The following is a 10,253-nucleotide window of genomic DNA, read 5'->3' as shown; positions in this document are numbered from 1 at the left end:
AGTTACAAAATCTGGATTACAATTCAATGTCAGAAAGCCAATTCAGAAGCACTATTATACAGCTACTGGTGCTGGTGGCTCTAGAAAAAGAGCATAAAGGACTCAAGAGACTTCATGACTGCAGAATTTAGATCAATCAATCCAATCAATTGATTAAAAATCAATTGAATGAGATGCAATCCAAACTAAAGTCCTAACGACGAGGGTTAACGAGGTGGAAGAACGAGTGAGTGACATAGAAGACAAGTTGATGGCAAAGAGGGAAACTGAGGAAAAAAGAGACAAACAATTAAAAGACCATGAGGTTAGATTAAGGGAAATAAACGACAGCCTGAGGAAGAAAAACCTACGTTTAATTGGGGTTCCCGAGGGCGCTGAAATGGACAGAGTGCCAGAATATGTATTTGAACAAATCATAGCTGAAACCTTCCTAATCTGGGAAGGGAAACAGGCATTCGGATCCAGGAAATAGAGAGATCCCCCCCTAAAATCAATAAAAATCATTCAACACCTCACATCTAGTAGTTAAGCTTGCAAATTCCAAAGATAAAGAGAAGATCCTTAAAGCAACAAGAGACAAGAAATCCCTGACTTTTATGGGGAGGAGTATTAGGGTAACAGCAGACCTCTCCACAGAGACCTGGCAGGCCAGAAAGGGCTGGCAGGATATATTCAGGGTCCTAAATGAGAAGAACATGCAACCAAGAATACTTTATCCAGCAAGGCTCTCATTCAAAATGGAAGGAGAGATAAAGAGCTTTCAAGACAGGCAGGAACTGAAAGAATCTATGACCTCCAAACCAGCTCTGCAAGAAATTTTAAGGGGGACTCTTAAAATTCCCCTTTAAGAAGAAGTTCAGTGGAACAATCCACAAAAGCAAGGACTGAATAGATATCATGATGACACTAAACTCATATCTGTCAAAAGTAACTGAACGTGAACGGGCTTAATCAAAAGGCGCAGGGTTTCAGATTGGATAAAAAAGCAAGACCCATCCATTTGCTGTCTACAAGAAACTCATTTTAGACAGAAGGACACCTACAACCTGAAAATAAAAGGTTGGAGAACCATTTACCATGCAAATGGTCCTCAAAAGAAAGCAGGGGTAGCCATCCTTATATCAGATAAACTAAAATTTACCCCCAAGACTGTAGTGAGAGATGAAGAGGGACACTATCTCATACTTAAAGGATCTATCCAACAAGAGGACTTAACAATCCTCAATATATATGCCCCGAATGTGGGAGCTGCCAAATATTTAAACCAATTAATAACCAAAGTGAAGAAATACTTAGATAATAATACACTTATACTTGGTGACTTCAATCTAACTCTTTCTACCCTCGATAGGTCTTCTAAGCACATCTCCAAAGAAACGAGAGCTTTAAATGATACACTGGACCAGATGGATTTCACAGATATCTACAGAACTTTACATCCAAACTCAACTGAATACACATTCTTCTCAAGTGCACATGGAACTTTCTCCAGAATAGACCACATACTGGGTCACAAATCGGGTCTGAACCGATACCAAAAGATTGGGATCGTCCCCTGCATATTCTCAGACCATAATGCCTTGAAATTAGAACTAAATCACAACAAGAAGTTTGGAAGGACTTCAAATACGTGGAGGTGAAGGACCATCCTGCTAAAAGATGAAAGGGTCAACCAGGAAATTAAGGAAGAATTAAAAAGATTCATGGAAACTAATGAGAATGAAGATACAACCGTTCAAAATCTTTGGGATGCAGCAAAAGCAGTCCTAAGGGGGAAATACATCGCAATACAAGCATCCATTCAAAAACTGCAAAGAACTCAAATACAAAAGCTAACCTTACACATAAAGGAGCTAGAGAAAAAACACCAGATGGACCCCACGCCCAGCAGAAGAAAAGAATTAATTAAGATTCGAGCAGAACTCAATGAAATCGAGACCAGAAGAACTGTGGAACAGATCAACAAAACCAGGAGTTGGTTCTTTGAAAGAATTAATAAGATAGATAGACCATTAGCCAACCTTATTAAAAAGAAGAGAGAGGAGACTCAAATTAATAAAATCATGAATGAGAAAGGAGAGATCACTACCAACACCAAGGAAATACAAACGATTTTAAAAACATATTATGAACAGCTATACGCCAATAAATTAAGCAATCTAGAAGAAATGGACGCATTCCTGGAAAGCCACAAACTACCAAAACTGGAACAGGAAGAAATAGAAAACCTGAACAGGCCAATGACCAGGGAGGAAATTGAAGCAGTCATCAAAAACCTCCCTAGACACAAGAGTCCAGGGCCAGATGGCTTCCCAGGGGAATTCTATCAAACGTTTAAAGAAGAAACCATACCTATTCTACTAAAGCTGTTTGGAAAGATAGAAAGCCAAATTCGTTCTATGAAGCCAGCATCACCTTAATTCCAAACCAGACAAAGACCCCACCAAAAAGGAGAATTACAGACCAATATCCCTGATGAACATGGATGCAAAAATTCTCAACAAGATACTAGCCAATAGGATCCAACAGCACATTAAGAAAATTATTCACCACGACCAAGTAGGATTTATTCCTGGGACACAAGGCTGGTTCAACACTCGTAAAACAATCAATGTGATTCATCATATCAACAAGAGAAAAACCAAGAACCATCTGATCCTCTCATTAGATGCAGAGAAAGCATTTGACAAAATACAGCATCCATTCCTGATCAAAACTCTTCAGAGTGTAGGGATAGAGGGAACTTTCCTCGACATCTTAAAAGCCATCTACAAAAAGCCCACAGCAAATATCATTCTCAATGGGGAAGCACTGGGAGCCCTTCCCCTAAGATCAGGAACAAGAGAGGGATGTCCACTCTCACCACTGCTATTCAATATAGTATTGGAAGTCCTAGCCTCAGCAATCAGGCAACAAAAAGACATTAAAGGCATTCAAATTGGCAAAGAAGAAGTCAAACTCTCCCTCTTCGCCAATGACATGATACTCTACATAGAAAACCCAAAAGCCTCCACCCCAAGATTGCTAGAACCCATACAGCAATTTGGTAGCGTGGCAGGATACAAAATCAATGCCCAGAAATCAGTGGCATCTCTATACACTAACAATGAGACTGAAGAAAGAGAAATTAAGGAGTCAATCCCATTTACAATTGCACCCAAAAGCATAAGATACCTAGGAATAAACCTCACCAAAGAGGTAAAGGATCTATACCCTAAAAACTATAGAACACTTCTGAAAGAAATTGAGGAAGACACAAAGAGATGGAAAAATATTCCATGCTCATGGATTGGCAGAATTAATATTGTGAAAATGTCAATGTTACCCAGGGCAATTTACACGTTTAATGCAATCCCGATCAAAATACCATGGACTTTCTTCAGAGAGTGAGAACAAATTATTTTAAGATTTGTGTGGAATCATAAAAGACTCCGAATAGCCAGGGGATTTTTAAAAAAGAAAACCATATCTGGGGGCATCACAATGCCAGATTTCAGGTTGTACTACAAAGCTGTGGTCATCAAGACAGTGTGGTACTGGCACAAAAACAGACACAGAGATCAATGGAACAGAATAGAGAACCCAGAAGTGGATCCTGAACTTTATGGCCAAGTAATATTCGATAAAGGAGGAAAGACTATCCATTGGAAGAAAGACAGTTTCTTCAATAAATGGTGCTGGGAAAATTGGACATCCACATGCAGAAGAATGAAACTAGACCACTCTCTTTCACCATACACAAAGATAAATTCAAAATGGATGAAAGATCTAAATGTGAGACAAGAGTCCATCAAAATCCTAGAGGAGAACACAGGCAACACCCTTTTTGAACTCGGCCACAGTAACTTCTTGCAAGATACATCCATGAAGGCAAAAGAAACAAAAGCAAAAATGAACTATTGGGACTTCATCCAGATAAGAAGCTTTTGCACAGCAAAGGATACAGTCAACAAAACTAAAAGACAACCTACAGAATGGGAGAAGATATTTGCAAATGACGTATCAGATAAAGGGCTAGTTTCCAAGATCTATAAAGAACTTCTTAAACTCAACACCAAAGAAACAAACAATCCAATCATGAAATGGGCAAAAGACATGAAGAGAAATCTCCCAGAGGAAGACATAGACATGGCCAACATGCACATGAGAAAATGCTCTGCATCACTTGCCATCAGGGAAATACAAATGAAAACCACAATGAGATACCACCTCACACCAGTGAGAATGGGGAAAATTAACAAGGCAGGAAACCACAAATGTTGGAGAGGATGCAGAGAAAAGGGAACCCTCTTACACTGTTGGTGGGAATGTGAACTGGTGCAGCCACTCTGGAAAACTGTGTGGAGGTTCCTCAAAGAGTTAAAAATAGACCTGCCCTACGACCCAGCAATTGCACTGTTGGGGATTTACCCCAAAGATTCAGATGCAGTGAAACACCAGGACACCTGCACCCCGATGTTTCTAGCAGCAATGTCCACGAGAGCCAAACTGTGGAAGGAGCCTCGGTGTCCATCAAAAGATGAATGGATAAAGAAGATGTGGTTTATGTATACAATGGAATATTCCTCATCCATTAGAAACAAGAAATACCCACCATTTGCTTCAAAGTGGATGGAACTGGAGGGTATTATGCTGAGTGAAGTAAGTCAGTCGGAGAAGGACAAACATTATATGTTCTCATTCATTTGGGGAATATAAATAATAGTGAAAGGGAATATAAGGGAAGGGAGAAGAAATGTGTGGGAAATATCAGAAGGGGAGACAGAACATAAAGACTCCTAACTCTGGGAAACGTACTGGGGGTGGTGGAAGGGGAAGAGGGCGGAGGGTGGGGGTGAGTGGGTGACAGGCACTGAGGGGGACACTTGACGAGATGAGCACTGGGTGTTATTCTGTATGTTGGTAAATTGAACACCAATAAAAATTATTTTATTAAAAAAAAACCATACTTATTTCTGAGACTTGATTAAAGGGCCTGTCCCCCATGGCTCCACAGTCTGTGGACTTAGTCTCTAACTCCCTTATGGTAGATGCTTGCCAGAAACTGTGTGACAGCAAGTGGCAAGCTGCAGGCCAGGAAGGATTGTGTCTCCGAGTTCAATACAGGGCTTTCCATGGAACCTCTTCACCTAGAGTGGAGCCAGCTTCCCATAGGAGCAAGGCTAATTGGAAGCTGGTTTCAAGACTGAAGTATTTCTGAGATTTGAGCACTTGAGCTCCCCCTCGTGGCTCCACAATGCCTGTGTACTTAACCTCTAACTCCCTTATGTTAGATGCATGTCAGAAGCTTTGGGAGAGGCAATGGCAAGCTGCAGACCAGGAAAGCTTGTGTCTCTGAGTTCAATACAGTGCTCTCAAGGTACCTCCTCACCTAGAATGGAGCTAGCATCTAACTCCAGGACTGAGGCTAGTTGAAAGCTGACCTCAAAGAATAATTATTTCTGAGAATTGAGCAAAAAGGCCTGTCAACCATGGCTCCACACTGCCTGTGGACTTAGCGTCTAACTCCCTTATGTTAGATACTTATCAGAGGCTGTGTGAGAGGCAAGTGGCAAGCTGCAGACCCAAAACGCTTGGGTCTCCAAGTTCAATACAGCACTTTCCATGGACCTCCTCACCTATCTGGAGCTAGCTTCTAACTTCCATAGGAGCAAAGCTAGTTGAAAGCTGACTTCAGGCATATTTATTTCTAGGACTTGTGTAACGGGCCTGTCCCCCACAGCTCCACATTGCCTGTAGACTTAACTTCTAACACCCTTATGTTAGATACTGTCAGAAACTGTGTGATAGGTAAGTGGCAAGCTGCTGACCAGGAAGGCTTGTTTCTCTGAGTTCAATACAGCACTTTTCATGAAACCTCTTCACCTAGAATGGAGCTAGGTTCTAACTCCCCTAGGAGCAAGACTAGTTGAAAGCTCAGTTCAAGGCATTATTTGTGAGAGTTGAGCCTCATGGCTCCACATACCTGTACGCTTAACTTCTAACTCCCTATGTTAGATGCTGTCAGAAACTGTGTGAGAGGTAAGTGGCAAGCTGCAGCCCAAGAAGGCTTGTGTCTCAGAGTTCAATACAGTGCTTTCCATGGAACCTCCTTACCTAGAATGGAGCTAACTTCTAACTCAAAAAGGAGCAAATGTAGGGGATCCCTGGGTGGCTCAGTGGTTTAGCGCCTGCCTTTGGCCCAGGGCATGATCCTGGAGTCCCGGGATCGAGTCCCATGTCGGGCTCCCGGCATGGAGCCTGCTTCTCCTTCCACCTGTGTCTCTGCCCCCGCCCCTCTGTTTCTATGTCTCTCATAAATAAATAAATAAATAAAATATTTTTAAAAAATTAGAAAAGGAGCAAATGTAGTTGAAAAATGACTTCAGGGCATACTTATTTCTGAGACTTGAACAAAGGGCATGTCTGCCATGGCTCCACGCTGCCTGTGAACTTATCTTCTAACATCCTTATGTTAGATGCTTGTCAGAAGCTGTGTGAGAGGCAAGTGGCAAGGTGCAGGCATGGAAGGCTTGTGTCTCCGAGTTCAGTACAGCTCTTTCCATGGAACCTCCTCACATATATTGGAGCTAGGTTCTAACTACCTTAGGAGCAAGGCTAGTTGAAAGCTAGGTGCAAGGCATACTTATTTCTGAAACCCTTGTGGCTCTACACTGCCTGTAAACTTAGCTTCTAACTCCCTTATGTTAGATGCTTGTCAGAAGCTGTATGAGTGGCAAGTGGCAAGCTGTTGGCCTAGAAGACTTCTGTATCCGAGTTCAATACGGCACTTTCCATGGAACTCCTACCTAATATGGAGCTAGCTTCTAACTCCCATAGGAACAATGCTAGTTGAATGCTGGCTTGAAGGCCTAGTTATTTCCCAGAGCACAGGTGTTGAGCACAGGTGTTTTCCCTCCTGGTTCACCACTGCCTGTGTGCATAGCTTCTAAATCCCTTGTATTAGATGCTGTCAGAAGCTGTGTGAGATGCAAGTGGCAAGCTGCTGACCAGGAAGGATTGTCTCTGAGTTTAATGCAGTGCTTTCCATGGACATCTTCACTTAGAGTGGATCTACCTTCTAACTCACATAGGCAGGAGGCTACTTGAAAGCTGGGTTCTAGGCATAAGTATTTCTGAGATTGGAGCACAGGTGCTGTTCCATGTGGCTCCACACTGCTGTGAACTTAGTTTCTATCTACCTTATGTTAGATGCTTCTCAGACTGTGTGAGAGGCAAGTAGCAAGTTGCAGACCAGAAAGGACTGTGTCTCTGAGTTCAATATAGTGCTTTATATGGAACCTCCTCACCTAGAGCGGAGCTAGCTTCTAATTCTTATAGGATAGAGTCTAGTTCAATGCTGATTTAAAGGCATACTTTTTCTGAGACTTGATCAAAGGACCTGTCCCTCACGGGTCCACACTGCCAGTGGACTTAGCTTCTAACACCCTTATGTTAGATGCTGTCAGAAGCTGTGTGAGAGACAAGTGCAAGCTGCAGGTATGGAAGGCTTGTGTCTTCAAGTTCAATATAGCGCTTTCCATGGAACCTCCTCACCTAGAATGGAGCTAGCTTCTAACTTATATAGGAGCGAGCCTAGTTGAAAGCTGGCTTCAATGTATACTTATTTCAGAGAGTTGAGCACAGGGACTGTCCCTCGGGGCTCGACACTGCCTGTTGAAATAGTTTCTAAATCCCTTACATCAGATGCTGTCAGAAGCTCTGTGATAGGCAGGTTGCAAGCTGCAGACCCAGAGGGCTTGTGTCTCGGAGTTCAATACAGCACTTTCCATGGAACCTGCCTTGAACCTAGAATGGACCTAGCTTCTAACTCACATAGGCAGGAGGCTAGTTGAAAACTGGGTTCTAGGCATAATTATTTCTGAGGTTGGAGCACAGGTGCTGTTCCATGCGGCTCCACACTACTGTGAACTTAGCTTCTAACTACCTTATGTTAGATGCTTGTCAGAAGTTGTGTGATAGGCCAATGGCAAGCTCAACATCTAGAATACTTGAGTCTCTGAGTCAATTCATCGCTTTCCATGGAACCTACTCATCAGTTAGAAGTGCCTTCTAACTCCCATAGGAGTGACGCTAGTTGATAGCTGACTTCAAGGCATACAGGGTTGAGCAAAGAGCCTGTCCTTCACTGTTCCACACTGCCTGTGGAGTTAACTTCTAACTCCCTTATGTTAGTTGCCTGAGAGAAGCTGAGTGAGATGTCAGTGGCAAGCTGCAGCCCTAGAAGTCTTGTGTCTCCCAGGTCATTAAAGCACTTTCCATGGGACCTCCTCACCTAGAATGGAACTACATTTAACTCCCATATGAGGAGGGCTAGTTGAAAGCTGGTTTCAAGGCATACTTATTTCGTAAGTTGAGGAAAGGGCCTGTCCCTCATGGCTCCACACTGCCTGTGGAATTCACTTCTAACTCACTTATGTTAGATGCCTGTCAGAAGCTGTGTGAGAGAGAAGTGGCAAGTTGCAGTCCAGGAAAGCTTGTGTCTCCTAGTTCAATACAGTGCTTTCCATGGAACTTCCTCACCAAGAATGGAGCTAGGTTCTAACTTCCTTAGGAGTAAGGCTAGTTGAAAGATGGGTTCTAGGCATACTTATTTCTAAGAGTTGAGCACAGGTTCTTCCCTTCACAGCTCCATACTTCCTGTGAACTTAGCTTCTAACTACCTCATGTTAGACGCTTGTCAAAAGCTGTGTGAGAGGCCAGTGGCAAGCTGTACACCTAGAAGGCTTGTGTCTCTGAGTTTAATATAGTGCTTTCCATGGAAACTACTCATCTGGAATGCAGCTAGTGTCTAACTCTCATAGGAGCCAGGGTAGTTGATAGCTGGCTTCAAGGTATACTTATTTTGAAGAGTTGAAGAAAGAACCTGTCCTTCGTGGCTCTACACTGCCAGTGGACATTGCTTCTAACTCCCTTATTTTAGATGCTTCTCAGTAGCTGTGTGAGAAGCAAGTGGCAAGCACAGGCACAGAAGGCTTTTGTGTCTGAGTTAATACAGTGCTTTCCAGGGAACCTCCTCACCTAGAATGGAGCTAGCTTCAATTTCTTATATGAGAGAGGCTAGTTGAAAGCTGGCATCAAGGCATATTTATTTCTGAGAGTTGAGCACAGGGCCTGTCCCTTGCAGCTCCACACTGACTGTGGACTTAGCTTCTAACACCCTCATTTTAGATGCTTATCAGAAGCTGCGAGAGGATAGAGGCAAGCTGCAGGACTGGAAGGCTTGTGTCTCTGAGTTCAATACAGTGCTTTCCATGGAATTCCTCACCTAGAATGGAGCTAGCTTCTAACTCCCATAGGAGGGAGGCTAGTTGAAATCTGGTTTCAAGACATACTTATTTCTGACAGTTGAGCACAGAGCCTGTATCTTGGGGCTCCACACCTACTGTGGACATAGTTTCTAACTCCCTTATGTTAGATTCTTTTCAGAAGCTGCCTTCAAGGAACGCTTGTTTCTCAGAGTGCGTAGACTGCACTTCCGTGAGCCTCCACCCGTGCTTTGGTCTAGGATGAAGCCCGGTAGGGGAAAGAGTAGTGCAAAGCTGCCCTCAGGAACACTGGTGGCTCACAGTTCACTACGTAGTATTTTCATCAGCCCTCTACTCCTGTGCAGCTAGCTTGTTCCTCCCGTGGGTGAGAGGTTACTCACAAGCTGCAGGCCTGGAATCCGTGGATCTCCAAATTCAGTACAGCACATTTCCATGGCACCTCATCACCTAGTGTGGAGCTAGCTTCTAACTCCCATAGGTGAGAAGTTTTTCATAGCTGCTTTCATGGAATCCTCCTAAGTGGTAATCACAGTGCCTTTCCATTGCATCACTACACCTAATGTTCAGAAAGTTTCTTTTTTTTAATTTATTTTTTATTGGTGTTCAATTTGCCAACATATAGCATAACACCCAGTGTTAATCCCATCAAGTGCCTCCCTCAGTGCCCGTTACCCAGTCACTCCCACCCCCCGCCCACCTCCCTTTCTACCACCCCTTGTTCATTTCCCAGAGTTAGGAGTCTCTCGTTCTGTCTTCCTTTCTGATCAGAAAGGTTCTTAACTAGAATATGTGAGTCTTGTGAAAATTGCATACAAGAATGACCAATTCTCCGAGTTAAAGCAGGATCCTTCCATTGTGCCCCTTGTTAAGATACTTCCTAATTCCCTGATGTGAAAAGCTAGTTGAAAGCTGCATTCAGAGGATGCTTCTTTCACATACTGAAGTACAGCTCATTGTAGTGCTCCTGTGCCATTCTGTCGAGAT

Source organism: Canis aureus, chromosome 5 (assembly GCF_053574225.1).
Source record: "Canis aureus isolate CA01 chromosome 5, VMU_Caureus_v.1.0, whole genome shotgun sequence".
In the NCBI taxonomy this organism is placed as follows: Eukaryota; Metazoa; Chordata; class Mammalia; order Carnivora; family Canidae; genus Canis; species Canis aureus.
Note: the sequence above shows the minus strand (reverse complement) of the source record.